Raw genomic sequence first — 18,112 nt, 5'->3', positions numbered from 1 at the left:
AGGGGTCACATGAAGTATGCATTGCACCTGAAAGATATTGCGTGTAAATGTTCATGTTGTCTAATCTATTTACAATCGTCTGTCTACCTATAGAAATAACACCTGGTGTTTAAGATATTAGCGTATAACAGTAATTAACACCCCTTTACTGCAGGTAAACCTTATCTGGTCACCACCGTGGCGTATTTATAAATGATAAGATACATTCAATCTTAAAGGTATCTTCCCCCAAGACATGTGCCCTGTGTCTGAGGACGTCCCCCGAGACTTCAAGAAGGCGATCACTTCACTGTATGTGCTGCCCCTGGTGAACTACAAAGCCAACTAGAACGTAACCTAACAGCCTGTAACAACGATCTTGCGTGACACATTGAAATCATTGCAAGACGCCTGTCAGAAACCGTCAACGAAGGACTGTAATACAATAGCAATTATGCTGCACGCCCCAATAAAAATATTAATATATTATATTAGTGCTGAGAAAGTTGAACCTCTTTCATCTTACAATAATGGTATAGATATAGATCGATACGATTTGACAAGGGTCGAAATAACAACTCGTCTATTAAGCCATCGTGAAACCTGAAACGTATACACAACAGATACTCGATTAGAAGAGATCTGCCCTGTGTGCTTATAGCAACACTCTACTCGACTATATGCAAAGTTAGTCCGGACTGATGCCGATTTATAGTGCGAGCTCACTGAGATACCATGCCGCAGTTTAACATCCATACCCCACTCAGACATAGTATACTGACTCCGAGCCGACCAGTCCTTGTTTTAGCCCCTTAATGCCGAGCGCCAGGCAGGGTAACAACAAGTACCATATTTTAACGTCTTTTGGTATGACACGGCCGGTGATCGAACCCCGGGGTTCTGCTCTCCGGGCGGACGCTCTACCACTAGACCACGGATGTCTAAAACATGTATGAAGAACTATCATGACGGTGAGCGTGCATCAGTGTGTGTGCGTATGCGTGTGTGCGCGTGGGTGTATGTATGCATACCTCTCGGTCCAGTTATATGCAAAGTGAATATATTTGCATAGCATTGCTGACGAATCTCATCTGAAATTATTTTAGACATTATTTCTGAAAAAGACGTTCATGCTGTCAACCACTGGTTTGTCTCGATTTTTGACAGGCCGCCGTATCATAGCTGGAATATTGCTTAGTGCGATGTAAAAGCAAATTACAAAACAAACAAAACCTCTCGGGTATGCTACTAACTATCCTACCAGCTCACAATCTCCGATTTACATCTTATAAATCACCCTTTGAGCCCTACGCCACGCCACGCCACGCCACGCCACGCAATGCCACGCCACGGACGTGGAATGTTCCTATCACCTATAATATCTCTGGAACGATATCAGAAAAATTGAAAAATGAACTTATAAAAATAATACCTCACCTAGTTCACGTTTTGTCTGGAAAATATATTATTGAGATACGCCGGATGCACATGGAAACATATATGCGAAAATGAGATGAATTAACAAATAAAATCCATTTATTGTGTTTCATTCATGTGAAATATTGATGTATACCGTTATGCATTTTTGTGCATATTAACCTTTTTATAATTGATCCTATCCTCCGCGGATCAGCCGTATAAGGTCAGGGTAGAAAACACCATCCACAGCACTGGGTTCTCAAAAGTTGGGTTTTAAATGTTTTGTGACGTATATGAATGGATGACATTTGGCAGTTGGGTGTGCTATTTCATCCTCAACATGTCAGTGTCATTTGTTGGATGGGGCGCTAGTGTAGCCTACTGTGAAGTGTTCGCTCGTAATGCAGAAGGCCTACGATTCCCAACATTGCCACAGTGAGTAAAACCGGTTTTGTTCCCCGCCCTGATGATGCTGGACTATGATGATGCCGCCACAAAGAGTGAAACAGTCACTCACTCACTCATTAACTCACTCCCTCAGCCACCCCCATACTCACTCACTTATTCACTGAGTATGGGATTGGTGCAAGTCTGAGTTATTATAACACATGGAACATTATTAATATAAGTTTTGAGACTGGGCTCCGTGACCCCCGTACAGAGAGTGAGTGAGTTGGGTTTAACCCCGCTTTTAACATTATTCCAGTTATATCACGGCATGGCAGCTTAATGTGGAGGAAAGCCCGAAGTGATGCAGGTCTCAGACGTTTACCACTTTGGTGAAACCCACGAGCATGGGTATGGTGCTGACAAACCTAGAAACATAATCGGGACGAACCTGGATTCGAACCCACAATCATAGGTTTCTGGTGGGCCCAAGGGACACAACTCTGCAAAGCGAATTGCGGCGCCTTAGACGACTGGGCCACCCGTGCCCCCTGACCCCCGTACAAGTCAGTGTCAAAAGGTCATTTCAAAGTATAAGCGTCCCACATCTAACACAGTTCATAATGGACTTACAGTTAATATGTCAACTTGAAATCTGGTTACATCTATCCTTGGCACCACCGGATGTCACAGCATCATGCCATATGTGAAGTGAGTGAGCCGGGTTCAACGCCTCTTTGAACAGTATACCACCAGTATTTGGTGAAACGGGATTTGAACCCAGGATCATAGGTTTCTGGCGTGCCCAATAGGCCCAACTGCACAGCAAATTGCGGTGCCTTAGACTAGGCCACCAGTGTGCACACACACACCCTCCTCCTCCTCTCCTCCCCCCCCCCCCCCTTTCTTCTTCCCCCCCCCCCCCCCCCCCCATGTAGATCACTATAACAGATAACAGCTGATAATAGATATGCCTACAATAGTACGATTGTGTTAAGGTTCTTGATGACGACGACATGCTTCTCCAGGCGTGTGGTTACAGGTTATCATCGCAGTGTCTTTCAAATTGTAATTTCAGATCAATTCTGTCTCTCAACGATCTTTATGGCCGACGGCGTCATTTCATTTCAATTGAAATGTGTGTTCACTATTAATATTTCAAGTAAGACCCTCAAATAAATACTTGTTTTTTTGCTTTTACTATGTGTTTTGATGAGGCTCATTGACGACTCGCTGTATATGGGATCAATATAGGAATCGTTGGTGATGAATCTGTTGGATTCCCGGGACACATAGTTCTTGTTTTTCTTGCCTTACAACTTTACCGGTGACGGGAAGAGGACATTGTTTTGTATTAACTTACCATGTAATCGTTCCACTGAGGCTACTCTCTTCCAGGATATAATGGACTGGATATTAAATTTTTAATCCTGAAGAGACTTTGGATAAGATGTTGATCGTAATGGATGGTGATGCCTGGTAAAGCGTCACATCGGTGGCAGTTGCTGCATCTCCCTATACATCACATGGTGTGCCCAACAACAATAGTGAAACAGTGGGGACACGTCACGGGACAGAAACCGAACAGTGAAGGCTCATTGACTGACATATTGACACAACAACGGCCTCAACGGTAGACATTTGCTTGTGTTTAGTTTAAAAATAGACCGTGGCAGTTGTACCATATTTATAGTTTCCGACAAAAGACATTATTAATTAAGACGCAGTTGGAAGGTCCTATGTCAGATGCAAACCTTAATTCCTTACGAGCTTTCTAACAGTCAATAAGTGGAATTGACTGCGTCAATGTCGGGGTAAAACGAGATATGATATAAAGAAGATGTAAGTTCAAAGCCGAAGGTTTCCCAATTAAGTTTTACAAGGTGTTCAAAGTCTTCGTTTAGAAAGTGTCCCAGTCACAAATAGTAGCATATAATATGTGTATCCACTTCGACGTAATTATTTTGTAACTCTCTAACTGCTGTGATGGTTTGGTGGATTATTGTGATCAGTGTTCTTTTTTCTTCAGACCATCTACTTGCGTCAGACAAGGTTACATCAGTGGATTTCCAGTAATCTGCTTGCATCTGACAAGGTTATATCAGTGGGTTTCCAGTAATCTGCTTGCATCTGACAAGGTTACATCAGTGGGTTTCCAGTAATCTGCTTGCGTCAGACAAGGTTACATCAGTGGATTTCCGGTAATCTGCTTGCACCAGACAAGGTTACATCAGTGGGTTTCCAGTAATCTGCTTGCGTCAGAAAAGGTTACATCAGTGGATTTCCAGTAATCTGCTTGCACCAGACAAGGTTACATCAGTTGGTTTCCAGTCATTTGATTGCACCAGACAAGGTTACATCAGTGGGTTTCCAGTAATCTGCTTGCATCTGACAAGGTTACATCAGTGGGTTTCCAGTAATTTGATTCCACCAGACAAGGTTACATCAGTGGGTTTCCAGTAATCTGCTTGCACCAGACAAGGTTACATCAGTGGGTTTCCAGTATATTTGATTCCACCAGACAAGGTTACATTAGTGGGTTTGCAATAATCTGCTCGCGTCAGACAAGGTTACATCAGTGGGTTTCCAGTCTTCTGCTTGCACCAGACAAGGTTACATCAGTGGGTTTCCAGTAATTTGATTCCACCAGACAAGGTTACATCGCTGCTTCAAGACACAGTGCTTGTTCTGATCACTGCTTCAAGGCACAGTGCTTGTTCTGATCACTGCTTCAAGACACAGTGTTTGTTGTGGTCACTGCTTCAAAACACAGTGTTTGTTCTCATCGCTGCTTCAAAACACAGTGTTTGTTCTGATCGCTGCTTCAAAACACAGTGCTTGTTCTCATCGCTGCTTCAAGACACAGTGTTTGTTCTCATTGCTGCTTCAAGACACAGTGCTTGTTCTCATCGCTGCTTCAAGACACAGTGTTTGATCTGGTCACTGCTTCAAAACACAGTGCTTGTTCTGATCACTGCTTCAAGACACACAATGTTCTCTCTGATACAATAACATCTCTAGGCAGAAATGATTTGGACAAGCAGACTGCTCCTTTAGCCCAGAGGATAAAGACTGACTTCTTTACTTGACTTACTCTACTTGAACTGAGTCAATGTTCCTGCTGGTGCACTGAACTCCTCGAATTTCAGCATAAGCTCAGTGGCATTTACCTATACTGAGTCAACTTCAATAGAAATGTTTGGACATTAAAACTCATCCACGCTGTGTTGCAAAATAAATAAATTTCTTAAACTTTCCCCTTTACTTATAAGTAGCAGAATCTCTGAAATTAACATTTCGTTGTTAGAACCAACAAAATCAGTAAAGATACTATCGTATCACTGGATTTTCTGAACCATCGATCACGGGAGTGTCTGGTTTGTTTACAGGTTGTTGTCGCATGGCAGGAGTACTGCAGCGCGGCATCATGCAATACATTACCGTTTTAAGCAAATTACCGGTAGGGCAGGACATGCTTACTCTTTTCGCAGATATATACCCTATATACCAAATGCAATCTGTCTGATAGCGTTTTATATTTACCAGTAATGGTCAGGGTTACCAATAAGTCAGAGTACACACTCCTTTGAATCTTGGTCATAACAGGGGGCACGGGTGGCCCAGTCGTCTAAGGCGCCGCGATTCGCTGTGCAGAGTTGCGTCCGGAAACCTATGATTGTGGGTTCGAATCCCGGTTCGCCCCGATTATGTTTCTAGGTTTGTCAGCACCTTACCCGTGCTCGTGGGTTTCACCGAAGTGGTAAACGTCTGAGACCTGCATTACTTCGGGCTTTCCTCCCACAATAAGCTGACACGCCGTGATATAACTGGAATACTGTTAAAAGCGGCGTTAAACCCAACTCACTCACTCACTCACTTTGTCATAACGTTTAAAATGAAATATAATAAACAATAAGCAATAGTGTCGCTGTGTACAGTGAAGGTGCAATGATTGCATCCGTGTTCTTTCAACTCATGACACATGACAAGCAGAGCGGGACAAATAAAGATGGACGGGAAAGATCTTAGTTAATAGGAATTGATTGTATTTCTACAAAGGGAAACGATGCGCTTTTAATTGGAGAGGAGACAAGCCAGGGTTGTTTAAAAACGACTAAACCCTTTATAGCCACTTAAAGCCACGTCACAAGCTTCCTATCATTCTCAAACCTGTACAAGACAAATGAAAATATTTTTCAGGGAATTAAATTGTGGTGCATCATCATTTAATTTGTGGATACAGATGAGACCAGCTACCAAGGATTATTTGGGTATTATAGAATCAGGCGGAGGATCAGGAGGGCTCAAAAGTCAGCTTCTATTGCCATTTTCTTTTCTTTCTTATAGCTGTTCCAATTCCGCGCCACTAAATCTGTTATTAAGCATTTTGTTTTAATCAAACGCTTTATTACTTTGTAATGTTATTTATAAAGTTGCAAAGATCCAAGAAGCACGTGGTACTGGTCTGTTGCCCCGTCGTCAAAGACGTCTCTATGTACTGTTCACAGTTTCAGAACCCGATTTTCGTGGGTTCCAAGCACAGATTCGCCCTGATTATATTTCTTGTTTTTATATTTAAAAAATCTGAGTTCGTGGATCTCGCGTCTATGACCTGACTACGGTTTGAATTGGGGGCAAATCAAGCTCACTGACGCACTCATCCCAACGTCCAAGGCCCTCAGTCTGACCTGCGTTAGAGTTACCAACATGCAAAGAGTGGGTATGGTAGTTAGTGCATCCTGAGTGAGAGAGTGATTGTCGTTTTATACCAGAGTCACTATAATGAAACCTTTTCTACGGAGTCTCAGTCGGACGATGATCCGCGCCGTATAAGGTATTTACACACACGCACGCACGCGCACGCACGCACGCACGCACACACACACACACAGAGTTATAAACACTAAAGCCCCAGTATAGTCGGGGGATTTGGATCTTCACCTGACCTTCCAAGGAAGCTGTGCTGGAGTAAAAGGACACGACATGAAGACCGTTCAGACCGCTATCTGTCAGATTATTCAATACAATTCGGCAGAGGGAAGCAAACATTTTATCATAAAATGGGGAGGTTTCTCTGCAGGATAAAGCCAAAGGATAAAAACGATACCCTTTTGGGTCATATGAGTATAGAGATGCACATATCAAAGGTCCTGAAGAGACTACTTTCACTGTTTACGAATAAACATGGCGTCGTCCTTGTCATTCGGCGATTGAGTCAGAATTTAACATCGGGAATCTTGAGAAACTTGGATCATTAACAAAAGAAAAGTAAAAAAACTGAAAATCAGCGTCTAACTGTGACGTGTACATCTGACTGCACTTCGTAACGTTATGACATGACAGGCAGACTATGAACAAACGTGACGTCTCATAGACTAGGGTTAGAGTAGCTTCCCTTTAAAAAGGGCAGTTACTCAAGCTGACAGACCGATTGATTGCCGCGAAAGGCAGGTAAAAACAATTTGTGAAGGCAATTGTTGTTTTGCCTATTTGTAGTTACGCCATTGTATAAGAAACAGGTATCAGTTTGATGTCACTGTCCGACTAACACATCACTTACCTTCTGACGTAATATATATTAATGCGCACATTCCAGGAAAACTTGCAATGTTTAGGGAATAGTTGTAAGAGATTTGGAGGAGATTTTAAAGCACCAAGTGGAAGAATGACATTAAATGAGGTTATCACGCTTGTGAATTTGGGGATGGTTAATATTCTGTATTGGGATTTGACACTATGTATTTAGCGAACCTAGGCGAGCTAAATACAGAGTGTTTATTCCTAATACAGGATATTTACCATCTCCAAACACATGTATGATTATATATACCGTTAATATGATAATATCCACAGTAGATAGGATGGTATATACTAAAGATATGTTGATATATATATGTGAAATGGTGATATATACCTCACATATGACTTTTTATACTGTTAATATGATTATATCCACAGCAGATAGGATGATATCCACAGTTGCTATGATGATATATACTCAAGATGTATTGACAAATTACGTTTACTATGACATACAAGTATAACGTAGATATGATGATATTTGCTAAATATATGATTAATTATACGAAATATATGATGATATATATACCGTAGCAATGAGTGAGTGAGGTTGTAGCAATATTCCAGCAATATCACGGCGGGGGACACCACAAATGGGCTTCACACATTGTACCCATGAGGGGAATCGAACCCTGGTCTTTGGCGTGACGAGCGAACGCTTTAACCGCTAGGCTACCCGACTGCCCCCCGTATCTATGACATATATCTTAGATGTGATGATATATATCGTAGATATGATGTATACACTGCATATATGATCAAACCCACTACTGGTTGTTCCAGTGCGGAAGCACGCATACTTTTGACCTTTCTTGAAATATAGACATGCTAGTTATGGATAAAACCGAACTAAATGAATGAAATTCTCGAAAAGGCTTTATCACGTTTTCACCATTGCATATAGTGTACACAGGATGTTCTTTATACAGTAAACTTTCATAATAGCTGGAATAACAACTTTTGTTTTTTCCAATCTTTACAATGAAAGTAATTTCAGTCACATTATTGTATTCGTTACATCCGACTTCGTTACACCCGGACAATGTTGACATACGATTTCCACAGTTACTACCGCAGTATTCATTGCGATAATTATACTCCCATTATTGCCAAAAGAGTATAATCTCTTCAAAAAAGTTTCTAGAGTTTCAATTTTTCTTAAATTCTTTCTGAGAATTTTTTTTATGGGAGTATCCCTCAAGGGGATACTGTCCACTACCCAATAGACCATGATGGGGTTTGGCTGATAAAACATTTGTTTCAGAGATCACGACACTAGTGCTGGTCTACGTTCGGTAACACAACTGGCATGCTTCGTTAGTTCATTACTAATTTGGTTTTAAGTATAGAAGCCCTTCATAGATTACTAAGGTTGCTGTTGATATTTGAATTACCATTATTTATTGACTTCGACCTAAGTGGTCTACGCGATGGTATATACCCCCTCCCGCCCCCGATACAGACCAGAAAAATATTCTTCAATAATACACAGAGAAGATTGTCAACATTGAAGCCGTTTTAATACAATTATGTTTTTTGTGGATATCTGTGACATGTCTAAACCGAAACCACAATCAAAACCCATCTAATATAGACACTTGATATTTTGCACTCAGGAATTATCCTTGTGATTTATTTCAAACCAATCATTCTACTTTCTAAAATGTATATGTTTTTCTCTCTCCTCGTGACTGCTTGTATATAAATGGTAAGTGCCTACGTCCTTGCAACCTAAGGTCTTTAGCATTATAGATAATGGTCATGATAAAAACAGGTTTAAAAGCTTTGTCAATCATTTGCAGGTTGAAGGGTGCAATTCATTTAAAATTTAATGAATTTTTTTACCAATTTGCGACAACAGCCCGTTTGTTTGATTAGCATTCTGGAAGTTAATGAGTTAATAAGAAAACGTACAGCTTTATGGATAACGATTGGTTTATTGCATATAGAGACGTTTCAATGTAGATTCTTACTGTACATCTGGCTTCAGGCAATCATCTTTGAGCAACTTGTTATTAATTACCTGTTGTTGATGTTAATCTGCTCATCACAACACGTCATGCATTTATCCCCCTCATCACTTTGGTTGTCAGTCTAGGTTGATAACGACCGCCTCCGTGGTCTTGTGTTAGAGCGTCCGCCCGGAGAGCGGAAGGTCCGGGTTTCGATCCCCGGCCGCGTCATACCAAAAGACGTTAAAAGATGGTACTTGTTGTTACCCTGTCTGGCGCTCGGCATTAAGGGGCTAAAACAAGGACTGGTCGGCTCGGAGTCAGTATACTGTGTCTGAGTGGGATATTCATGTTAAACTGCGGCATGGTATCTCAGTGAGCTAGCACTATAAATCGGCATCAGTCCGGACTAGTACAAGCAGCCACGTCGCTATATAAGTGCAATAATCTTGGACGCGACGTTAAATCCCATTTCACCCCACCTCACCTAGGTTGATAACGGTGTAAGAATCTACATAACTACGTCGCTATTTAAAATGAACCAGAAGTTTTTATCTATGCGTTGTACGTTTTCTTGTTTCCTTTTTGCGACAAAAGGTGCTCAATGACAAACAGGGAATATCGAGGAGATATATACGCTGCTGACACATATTTACTGATGAACTACAAAAGGTGGCCCCTCTGCTGCTACACGCGTGTATATAACACAGAGACGTCACACCGCCTTGGTAAGGTGGCAGGTGTGACGTGTGAAGACCTGGCAGTCGATAGTACAAGACTGGATCAAACAAAACAATATGTTACATTCAACACACACACACACACACACACACACACACACACACACACACACACACACACACAAACATACATTCTACTCATTGTCCGTTTGGGATTCTCACTTTGTGAAAAAGGCGTTAAAGTCAACAAGAGTATGAGACTTGTGAATTTAGATAGGAAAGTCTGTCAGTGGAGTAGGGCTCCATTTGTGCAATTCGGGGATTGGGGAAAATGATTTAATTATTTACAATAGTTTATACAAACGGTATTAAGCGTCACGCTCGACTTCCCTTGACTGGGTCTGGAATCATTGTTAGTGTTTTACATTTATCGTATTTATTCCATTCTAATCATCTTAATCTTGTTTTCATTTCACCGTGTGTGAAGCCCATTTGTGGTGTCCCCCGCCGTGATATTGCTGGAATATTGCTAAAAGCGGCAAAAAAATATACTGACTCATTTCACATACAAGTTGAAAATTTGAACACGAGAAATGAAGATTCAAAGATTTCACTCATTAATGTTGTGATGGTTATCATCTGACAAACCATTAATAACCCTTATAGATTCTGTTCAGTGCCAAAGTAATTATATCAAGGCATCATGAAATTTCAATCATTAATGTTGTGATGGTTATACTGACAAACGATTAAGACCCTTATAAACCTGCTGCTGCATCTGAAGATACGCGGACTTCTTATCTTGACGGTGGAACCGACGTCCAGGAACACGTTGGTACAAACCAGTGTCTGTAGGTATTTAACATAGGCAAACCACACTGGTTGTATATAGTGTTCAAGCAGCCCCAATGTAGGCCAATATTACGTATACTGTGTTAGTAGGTGCATTTTGTCTTATGCCACAATAAGAAATATGCTTGTTATGCCTCGAATGACTGTGGGTAATCAATCCACCTGGGTAAGGAAGTACAATGGTTAATAGCAAATAATTAAATTTTGATTGAGTTCATTGAAATTCCTGCATTCTGATTAGCTAAATTGGTCATGTGTTATTGTATTCATTTCTCAATGAATGTAAAAAGGTAAGCCACGCCCACCGAAGCGGACTACTTTTATTATTACGGAATGTCGGGGAACCCTAATATTACATGCGAGGGAATTCCCTTTCTGCTCACGTGATTCGCCATGCACGGGCATTTAGCGAAATTCATGCATATTCCTTGTCCATGCAACCCTTGAGACAAAAGGCCGGGAAGGAATGAAACAGCAAATGTGCAGACTCGCTCGCCTGTTTTTGTCCCGCTCGCCTCGGTGCCACAACTTGCATTTCTTCGGGTTTCATTTCTATGTAGATCTAGAATTTTTCCAACTGGGTCTTCTCGTTTTCAGGGAACTAATGTAACTAACCACGCGGATTCATACAGTTTGCACATCGGTTTTTCCTGCATAAAGCAGAGTCGATAATACGATTCCGACTCTATCATGAACATGTGTTTATGAATCACTATCAAATAGTGATGGTACCAGGTGTTCGCGAAAAGGTGAGCTCATCCTGCCCCACCGGTGGCACCCGTCACAAACACATGCAAAGGCAAGTCAATAGTTCACCTGAAAAACGCGAGAACATATGGTACATGTCTCAATAGGGAGTTGCATGGACTTTTATGTCACAAACGGGTAAAATTTGAAAATGTCCTCCACTTTTTGAAAGCTTTACTGAGGCCTTGAATGTAACCCTTTCAAACAACCTCTGGGCAAGAGTCGCATGACGCTCTCTGAAATCTTGGAAGAAAGAACATGCTCGATTGTATCTCAAAAGTTTTGAAATGTCAACAGAAAAGGTTGGTGCTGCTGGAATATTGCTTGACATGAAGGGAAAGTTGACTATTGGAAAGTTGAAGTCATCCCTCTTGTCAAACAATCTTGTGAAGAGGTGTTTTGTCATTTCTGAATTAATGACCTGCAGTTGCCAGGTTTTCTGCATAGAGAGATATTCACGTCATGACATGTGAGACATGATGACAATTACAAGTCAATCATCAATCATAGATGAATTCATCGTGGAGGACTATCCTAAGTTTTCAAGGATACATGCTCAAACCCAACAAGAAGAGACATGCTTGCCAGTCATTGGAATGTAGGAAGAAAACTTGTCCCCCAAGAGTGTCCACAACCAATGACATCATAACTTAGGTTGACATCATCACCATTGATTTACAATGTATATATATATATATATATATATATATATATATATATATATATATATATATATATATATATATATATATATATAACATGCCCTATTTTGCGCGACACTTCAAACATACTTCATAATGAACATTCTATGGTGTGCTATGTACCAACTATTTTTTTGTTTTTACTGCATTGACTTTTATGTTGGTATACGTTAAAACAGTTGTAAAATTAATAATGATATTGATTGAGATCTTTTATTTTACTATCAGGTATACTCTGCGGGCATTATTGAAAAGTCCAAAAGAAAAGAACAATATTGAAATGGTCCCCGACAGTAATCTCCTATTGCCATTGTCCACATAATAACAAAAACAGTTTCACCGGGCCGATCTGCTTTCTGTTGGCTTCGACTCAAACTGAACACATGTCGGACCAGTGGCACCTCGCTATACGTAATATATTTGGCGAGATTGAGTGCAAGAACATTTCGGCATTTACCAAAAGCGATTCCTATAGGTAACGGTAACAAGAGGACGTCATAATTCTAATTTACTGAGATCAGAGCGATGACGTCTTCCTTTGTTCGTGACGTCAAAACTTGTGAGCGTTATGACCTTGAAACAATTGATTGACTGGGAAAATGTTATTGTGACACTGACTACTGTCGAGTTTTTCTTCATATAAAATAAATAAAAATAAATAGATAAATAAATAAACTGCAATGTATAACCAGCTTCAGATATTAAGTTGTAATACATGGTTTATGGCAAGAATGGCTAGCCGTATATACGTATTTACTATTAGCCGCAGGAAATATTCACATGACATTTGTTGTATCTAATCTAATAATAACAATGATAATAATAACTTGCCACGTTACAGATGAAAAACGTTGCATTTGTCAAGTCCAAAGAATATACCAATATTATTAGAAAAGGACACGATAAGGAGAATCGGATTTTTAGAGTGGATTCTCCTTTAGCAAGACGTTCAAGGTCGTCCTTTAAGCTTTTTGCTCAGCAAAGTGGAACTTCATTGCGAGCGTGCAGCTCTGAACTCTGAAAAAGTCTGCATTTGTACTCCCCCTGAATGTTTTCATTGAAATGCACATTCTTTAGTACGTATACTGTCCTTAAAATACCTTGCTTGTGTTTTTTAACACAGAGGTCCATCCATGGTACGACCCAGAATATCTAGAGGGCATGGAAAATGATGAATACAAAATTCTTTGGAATAGCCCCGTATATGGCCCAGACATATCCAGGACAACAAACCTGATTTCGTCCCTTTTGATAAAACCTATGAAATCATTTATATCATTGAATTGTCTGTCCCTTTTGCAACTAATGCGATTGACAAGATTCAGGATAAATATGGCAAATGTGCGGACCTCGCTTTCGAAATGTCACGCTTGCATCCCAAGTACCAAGTTGTCCGACTCCCCATTGTTCTCGATGCCTTAGGTTTGGTCCCTCCCAATCTGTTGACTGATATTGGAAGAGTACCCGGGTTCGCTTCCAGGAATCTGGGTAATGTAGAAGGCTGCAGTGTTGGGGAGTCTTCACATTCTCTAAAAAGTTCTGGGGGGCCTGACGTAATTGGCACAAACTCCAGTCAATTTTGTCACGCCACGAGAAAAGACAAATTTGACAAAATATGATTCTATTATTTTGTATTTGCTTCACAATCTTACTCTACTAACCATAGTGTCATTGAGGCAGACTGAAAGTAGTTCCGGCATAAAGTGATATTTCACTCAAGTGTGATATCAGTTATGTACATAAATACAACATATTGCATAAAAATGTATATTAAATACAAAAATAGCACATATAGAACAAGTATAGGACACTTCCATTACGTCAATTAGTCAATTATTACCAGTGAGTACATAAAAGGAATATAACACATGGTATACGGGTAGTTAGTCGGACAAGATATAAAGTGTCTACAATTAGCCTAAGTAAGTATATGTTTATATAACACATGGTATACGACACGGGTAGTTAGTCGGACAAGATATAAAGTGTCTACAATTAGCCTCAGTAAGTATATGTTTATATAACACATGGTATACGACACGGGTATATAGTCGGACAAGATATAAAGTGTAGAATTAGCCTCAGTAAGTATATGTATAAATAACACATGGTATACGACACGGGTATATAGTCGGACAAGATATGCAGTGTATAATTAGCCTCAATAAGTATATGTATAAACAACACATGGTATACGACACGAGTAGTTAGTCGGACAAGATATACAGTGTATAATTAGCCTCAGTAAGTATATGTATATATAACACATGGTATACGACACGGGTATATAGTCGGACAAGATATGCAGTGTATAATTAGCCTCAGTAAGTATATATATATGTAACACATGGTATACGATACGGGTAGTTGTCGGACAAGATATGCAGTGTTTACAATTAGCCCCGTAAGTATATGTATACTTGTTATAACACATTGCATATGACTTATACTGCGTTAATAACAAACACGTTTATAACGAACTGACGCGTATAACGAACTGGTGAGTTAGTGAGTTAAAGCTTTACGTCACATCGGCAATATTTCAGCCATATCGTGACGGCTAACGAACTGGTTGGAGATCATTTGCTGTATATATGCTTATAACGAGCTATGGTTATAATGAACTAAAATTAGTGGCCCCTTTGAGTTCGTTATAACCGTAGTTCAATGTACTGGTATAAAATATATGGTATAAGTCACGGGTAGTTAGTCCGACAAGTACACAGTGTGTACGAATAACTCAAGTCGGTATCATCACTATAACTCTCTTGAGGAAGAGAATTTATGGATGTCAACTTCTTTATTATGACGAAACACAACGTTTCGGAGTATATGCTTATTCCTACATCAGTTGATGAATCGTTGTGTTTCGTCATAATAAAGAATAAAGAAGTTGACATCCATAAATTCTCTTCCTTGTGTGTATCACATCTAAATGCCATTCAAATTATAACTATCTTGTAAAAACGTGATAAATTTTCAAATTATTCATAATGGCGTTAACTGCAGGTGTCAGTAAACATGGGTCTCAGTGCCACAAACTAATGCTCAGTTAATTAATATTTCCCTGGAGCAAACGTACGTTGATGAATATGTCAAGACAAACTTCCAATCGCCAGGGGAATATCCACGGCATCATTGTTCCTGCTTATCTTCACGTTTCTCAGAGCAATACTAAGCTTCCTAGTTCGTTCTTCGTTCGAAAATACAGAATTATAAAAAAACTTTTTTCCATTGAAGTTTCTCAAGTGCGTGTGACCTTTTCATTGTGCCTCAAACGTATGCTAAAAAGGAGTTGACTTTCAGTGGCAAATAGTGCATACGTTGTATGTTACATCTACACACATCTACATACATGGCGCCTGCTGTTTATTGCAATGTGTCATTACATTTCCTATCTACAAAATGTGGAAACAGTTCTATTTAAGGTGTTTTCAGATTGTTTTGATATTGAATATGTGGATTTTCATAGAACAGATTTAATTTTTAAAAAGTTGAAAAATGGCTTTAATTCTACAGTTTAAATAAGTATAATGCATACAAGTATATCAACGTACCTTCTCTCAAGTGTCGTGGTATGCCCCCCTTCTCGTATCCTGTGTTTATGGAGTTTCAAGTTTTCAAGCAGTAAGTTAGGCGCCCAGTTAGATCCTCGTCGCTCTCCCCTCAGCTTTCGCGCCTGCGTGTTGCAGCCTTATACAGCACGAGATCCCTAGGGCGGATGTGACGTCATGGACATATACTAATCAGGCAGCGTGTTCAGTCCCCGTGTTAACATGCGCCTTGTGCACACGCTCTCTCATTGTCTCGCTTCAAGTCTGATAGTGATGCGGTGGTTGTCATGACGACGCAACGCCTCCTACCCGAGTACTGAGCAGTAATGGGCTAGTTAGAGATAGGGTAGTAATTAGATTTGTGACTACTTGGAGATTTCACTCCTGTGTTTCTCGGGCTAAATCTCTGAGAAAACTGTCCTTCCAATTCCTTCGCTAAGCTCTCTGTTAATTCTAATACCATTAAGCGACAAACAAAATTAAGACATATTTGGCCAAGTGTAAAACCGCGGCTTGTGGCGACAGCTCCCGTCGTTTCTCCACCGATACTCGCACGCGGAAGAAATCGTATTAGCGAGATGTGTGGTACTGCGATCGTGTAGAGTAGCATAGCATTGATAAGAGTCGGATGTGCGGCGGTTACTATTAAGTGAGGCTATTCTATAACGGTCATCCAGCTCCGGCCACTGTCCATACACCCACACCGTGTCAATTTTCGCCTCATTCAATTTAACAAATTCAGGATAACAATGATCCCTCCAAGCAAAGTTTGCAAAGTTACAACGAAGCTAGACGAATATTTAATCCAATATTTTCGGAGTGATATGGCTTATAGATTTCTCCCGAGGCGGAACTTTAAGGTGCTCAAGTCGCGAGACCCCGGGGAATATTGGATGTTTAAATTACGACATAACAATCTGGTCATATTTACCTTCGTGATGCTTCTGAATAACCATTTGTTAACTAGCAACTTCATAAACCCTTCCAAATCAATTTTTTCTTCTTTAAATTCCTTCTTGTTTTGACCTAATATGAATGATTCTTTGAAGTGATATTGGCAGCGAAATGGGGTTTGCTCTTTTTTCAGAAATTATCCAAACCTTACATTTTCTTATCTAATTAACTGTGAAATATGACCAAAACATTATTTGTGAGAAAAGTAATTAGACAGCGGTGAGATTGAGTTTTTCACGGAAGGGATGTTTTTCTTAATGAGGATATTGGTGGTGGCTTAAGAAGGAACTATTTTATGCAATACTAACAAACTTATACACACGTCCCATAAACGGCGTTCTCGTCATAAGGACCCCGTTCACGAGCTTCCCACGCTGAATAGTGAATGACGTCACACAGCAGGGGGACGTGAATACGGACCTTTCACATGAATGAGAAAAACAATGTGTTTATATATTCATAAGGTAAGATGTATCAGGGTTAAGCTTTAGTTTATTATAACACTGCAGATGGGAACTGTGGTAGTATTTTAAATACGGAGTGTGCAGCATAGGTTACAGAAGGGGACGTGTATTCTTGCGAACACCTTCCGGCATCAGTACTTGATGGTGATTCATAAACACATTATGCTATAGTCGGAATCGCAAAATGGACTCTGTTTTTAGCTAAGATTGCTTTTGATTTTGAAAGTTGTTTTTCGCTTTTATTATGGACCCTACTTTTAGCAAAGATTTTATTAATCATGAAAATTGTTTTTCGCTTTTATTTACATAAACAGTTTGCATAGATAATGAGTTTTAGTCTATTTAAAGGCAACTAAGCTCTACTGACTATCTTCCATTATCAGTACACGTTTGGGCGTAAATATATTCTCGTGTGACATTGAAACGTTTGCACTATGTAACTAGGATAATTGATAATTGTTTGATCGATATGCAGAAACACATTTGAGTGGTGTTTCAACGACTAGAATCAAACCTCCTATTTACCCGAACTTAGTGCCCCTTTAAGAATTAATTTTCATTTTTATTTTCGTGAGTTTATTTGAGAATGAACCTTCTCGATCTGTCTGACCTAGTCACGACGTTGATACAATGTTTGGCGCTCACTCTACAAAATAAACGTCAGTTCCGGAATATATGTATCTCACTATGAGGTATCTAGTAGGTTGATTACACAATTTCATTCTGTCTGTATGACATAATGTGTAAACACATGATGAAAGGCTATGAAATTAATTCCTGACGAGGTGTATTGCGCCGAACACGCCCTTCGGTACGTGTTTAGTTATTTGGTTACAACAAGAA

General features: G+C 39.9%; 1 protein-coding gene across 1 annotated transcript in view; it reads right to left on the bottom strand.

The window, feature by feature from the left end:
• The window catches only part of LOC139452419 (uncharacterized), a 43,537-nt gene extending 27,534 nt beyond the window's left edge, over positions 1-16,003 (bottom strand). Inside the window, exon 1 of the mRNA XM_071233890.1 lies at positions 15,855-16,003. The gene's annotated coding sequence lies outside the window, so the exon portion shown is untranslated. The remainder of the gene's footprint in view (positions 1-15,854) is intronic.
• Positions 16,004-18,112: the final 2,109 nt, after the last annotated feature.

Source organism: Haliotis cracherodii, unplaced genomic scaffold (assembly GCF_022045235.1).
Source record: "Haliotis cracherodii isolate W230 unplaced genomic scaffold, xgHalCrac1.p SCAF_9, whole genome shotgun sequence".
Taxonomy (NCBI): Eukaryota; Metazoa; Mollusca; class Gastropoda; order Lepetellida; family Haliotidae; genus Haliotis; species Haliotis cracherodii.
This window is presented reverse-complemented; position numbering and strand designations above follow the sequence as displayed.